The sequence below is a fragment of the Tiliqua scincoides genome, chromosome 4 (genome assembly GCF_035046505.1).
Source record: "Tiliqua scincoides isolate rTilSci1 chromosome 4, rTilSci1.hap2, whole genome shotgun sequence".
NCBI lineage: Eukaryota > Metazoa > Chordata > Lepidosauria > Squamata > Scincidae > Tiliqua > Tiliqua scincoides.
The window spans coordinates 36,069,018-36,073,457 of record NC_089824.1 but is presented as its reverse complement, the minus strand read 5'-3'; the positions used below and the strand labels follow the sequence as shown (position 1 = coordinate 36,073,457).

The 4,440-nt window shown below is 43.6% G+C and overlaps 1 pseudogene; it reads left to right on the top strand.

Annotated features, from left to right (window-relative positions):
* Positions 1-4,075: 4,075 nt before the first annotated feature.
* Positions 4,076-4,196, top strand: LOC136650205 (5S ribosomal RNA; annotated as a pseudogene).
* The last annotated feature ends 244 nt before the right edge of the window (positions 4,197-4,440 follow it).

Genomic DNA, 4,440 nt, shown 5'->3' with positions numbered 1-4,440 from the left:
TCACTGAGTACTGAAGCAATATCGAAACTGAGTGTGTGAATTCAGCAGGCCACTGCTCCTGGGAGTGTGTGTTCAGTCTAGCCAACACAAATGCCCATCCTTTTGAAACTCTTTCTCTCCCAGTGTTTTCTCAAAACCCTACCTTTAGTGGAATTGTAACCCTGTAAGAGAATTCTGCCTCTTGAAGGTAGAAAGGTAAGTGTTTTGTGGAACTGTGGCCCATTTTATTTTTCAGCAAATATAGGGCACTGGACACTGCTAGCCACTAATGTAACCGGTATGTGAAATCACTTCACTCTCAATATGCATTGCATCAGTCTTGTGTGAGTATTTTTTCCTCTACAAAATTGACATTTCTCATAGCCACCGACCTGTTCATGAGCGTTTGATACCTAAGCTTGCTCTTCCAAAGCTAGAATGTTCATGAATATTGTGTGACATCACGGCAGATACAAAAATGCGAGAAGACAGAAAATAAGTGGCAGCTAATTTAGCCTATTTGGGATTATTGGGACAAATTGGGCTGCCCCTTCTATCAAGGAGGTTATCAATTTAAGCCACATAGGCAGTTGAGATCACATTGCACTCTCTATATATGTGATAAGCCAAGTAGGATTGCATATATAAAACATATGTTCTGAGAGAATGAGAATGTTCAGTTTTATAATCTTGAATAAATAATCCTCTCAAAGTTTCAGTCAGTGTTTCCTTCAAAATTTAAGACAGACAAGGTGGCCGTCACAGATATATTTAGGGTCCAGTCCTTAGCTGGGTCAGTGCCAGCACTGGGTGTCACAAATGAGCCACGAGGCATGCCAAAACACTGAGTCAGAGCCAGGAGTAGCCTGGCCCCAGTCGGCATGGAGCCCAGCGCCGGCCAGAAGCTGCCCAGAGCTAGGTAAGATAGCAAAATAGCCAGCACAGATTTGAGAAGTTCCATTGTGGGGCTTGGGGCTTCCTCGGGGGGAAGGGAACAAAAGTTCCCTTCCCCCAAGGAAATCTCCGGCAGCTGCTGTAGCCACTTTGGCACCACTGCACCCCGCGGTGGCACCACCTGTAGGATTGGGCTGTTAATTGGCATATTTTAAGTTGTGCCTTTGAAAAGACAAGGCTGTTGTTTAAAGTATTTTGTGAGGGAATAATCTAGAGGGAGAAAATATAGTGGGGACTATGTGAGTTATTATTAAACATTCTCAAGGCAATTAAAATTTAAAGTGGAAAGGGGGAATTTGAATGCAATATCTACGAAATATATAATGCCTTGTATTTCAAGAGGTATTTTGATTGCTTTGACATTATAGCATTGTTTGAAATAGGGCTCTTATGATGGAACAGAAATGCCGCGAATCTGAGAGAAAGGTTGTATAATTTATAAACTCTACTTAATAAAGCATATGTTAAGTACAGCTCTGTGTAGAAGAGTCCTTTAAGGTTATTTATAGTTTGATTTATTATATTAGAGTTCTTCTTAATAATAGAGTTATCTTATCTTTGTAATTGGGTCCATCAGTTAAGATTAGAGAGGATGTTTTCCATGTCTGAGAGAAGACAGCAAGACAGCTATGAATCTGACTAGCAAATAGCAGGCTGGGATGGAAATCAATAAAGTTGAGCTTCAATTCTTTAAAACATGAATAATCAGAAACACAAATTATACACGAGTCATGTCCAGTATTCTTTCCAAGACAAATGCACCAGTGCCTTGACCAAAGCATACCCCCTAAGTCAGAGTTGAACAGTACTGAACAGCTGTTGGGTGTTCATTATTGCTTTTATAAGCGCACTTTAATTTGCCTTCATGCACTTTCATTTTCCTTTCTGTTTCCACTTAGGCATGTTTCTGTGGGTAGTGGGTGAAAGCTAGTGGCTGCTTATATACATTCACATGAGTGAGTGGTAGTTCTCTGAAATGACCAATCATGCAGTGGATCTTGCATCTGCATGGAAATGTACAGTTACCCAGAACATGCTAAGCTAACTTCACATTGTGCCAAAGCTACAGATGTTCTCTCAGCCTGCCACATGTATGCGGCCACCTAATGGTGAGTTTTTAAGTAGATCACCCCCCCCCAATATCACTAAAGTCTAGGATACACTGACATTGTATAATTCGTTTAATGTGAGACTGATTCAGAAAATTACAAAGAGAACATAACATCCTGACAATCTTTCAAACTTTTCTCAACTAAAAGAACTTAACCTAGAATATTATTCTGCATTAAACCTACAATTTACTTAGAGCCCAATCCCATACCAAGATCCAGGTCTACAGAGCTTGCGTCCTGAGTACACTTCTGTACTGCAGCGAGTCATGGACTCTTCACTCACAACAGGAGAGGAAACTGAACGCTTTCCACATGCACTGCCTCTGACGCATTCTCGGCATCACCTGGCAGGACAAAGTTCCAAACAACACAGTCCTGGAACGTGCTGGAATCCCTAGCATGTATGCACTGCTGAAACAGAGATGCCTGCGTTGGCTCGGTCATGTCATGAGAACGGATGATGGCCGGATCCCAAAGGATCTCCTCTATGGAGAACTCGTGCAAGGAAAGCGCCCTACAGGTAGACCACAGCTGCGATCTGCAAGAGGGATCTGAAGGCCTTAGGAGTGGACCTCAACAGGTGGGAAACCCTGGCCTCTGAGCAGCCCGCTTGGAGGCAGGCTGTGCAGCACGGCCTTTCCCAGTTTGAAGAGACACTTGGCCAACAGTCTGAGGCAAAGAAAGAAGGCCCATAGCCAGGGAGACAGACAAGGGACAGACTGCACTTGCTCCCGGTGTGGAAGGGATTGTCACTCCCGAATTGGCCTTTTCAGCCACACTAGACGCTGTTCCAGAACCACCATTCAGAGCGCGATACCATAGTCTTTTGAGACTGAAGGTTGCCTACTACTGCTCAGAAGTAAGTCTCATTATGGTTAATGGGGCTTACTCCCAGGAAACTGTGGATAGGATTGCAGACTTACAGTCCAATCCTGATCTGTCCATTTCGCCAGGACCACCGCGGCACCAAAACGGCTGCTGTAGCATCCTGCATGCAACAGAGCAGCCGCTGCCGACTTTTGTCCCCTTCCCCCAGGTAGGGCAAGTAGCCCTGCAATTGGGCTACTCAATTCTGCAGCAACCCTTGGGTTGCTGTAGAATCAAGAGCCTCCGTGTTGGAGGCTCGGTCCACCCCTACCCAAAAACGCCCCCTCCCTGCCCCTGTTCCTCACTCCTGCCACCGTCTCCCATCCCCTGTGCTGGCCTGCAGCTGGCACAAACTCACCCTGTCCCAGCACGGTTCCAATGCACGTATAGACTCAGGGGGGAGGGGGTTGCATTGTGCTGTTATTGTTCCACTTCTCTTGGCCTACTCACAGTTCTCTTTTACCAGTTAAAAAATCATTTAATGATGATGATATGATGATGTTAATCTACATACAGTGTATTAACACAACTATGGAGAAATGATCCTATTCAATGATCTATTCAACTATTCAATGATCCTTTGTGGGAGGAGGGATTATGTGACAATTCCATAGACTCGCTGTGAAGCTATAAGCACATCTCGTAGGAGCAAACGCTTTATTTCCATTGTATATTGTGTTACAGGGAATCAATATTTTGTGGAAGTCATGTAAGCTAAGGATTATGCCTTGGATCATAAACTTATAGAGAATTTGTAGCCTTTTTGCTGTTGTGTTTCAGCTGTGGAAGATAAATTCAGTTCCAACAAAATAATACTTTCAAACCTTGCGTATCATCTGCTCGGCAATAGTACTTTTTAAAGATTAAGCCTATGATAATATGACACTCATAAGGGCAGAAAGTGATTTTTCATATTAACTAAAAGAAACATCTCAGTCCTAATTTTACTCTAGAGTCTTTATATAGAACCTGTCATGTTCTTTTCACTATACACCATGTTACCAACACTGCTCTCATAGACATGCACACACGTCTACCGCTACATATGTATACACACGTGCAGTTTTAGGTCGAACTGAAGAATTTGTAGCAAGAGAGGCCAGAATGCTGTTTATGGCTTTTGGGGGACAATTGACTGAACAGCAGAACAACCGCAAAGTGCCTCCAATTAGCAACTGTTACCCTGCACATTCCCGATCTTGTCTGATCTCGGAAGCTAAGCAGGGTCAGGCCTGGTTAGTACTTGGATGGGAGACCACCTAGGAGTACCGGGTGCTGTAGGCTTATACCATAGTCTTTCGAGACTGAAGGTTGCCAACCAACCTAGGCTAACAATAACCACAAGTCAGAGTTTTCCAAAATCTAGATTTTATTAAAAGATACAAAGAAAGAGAAAAAGACATGGTCTGCATGTGAGACTAGTTGCACAAAGTTTTAAATGGTTGTGGATGAAAGGATACTTGTGGACAGGCATGGGATAAGGGAGGGAGAGAGAGAGAGAGAGAGAGAGCATTGAGCTTACAGCTGG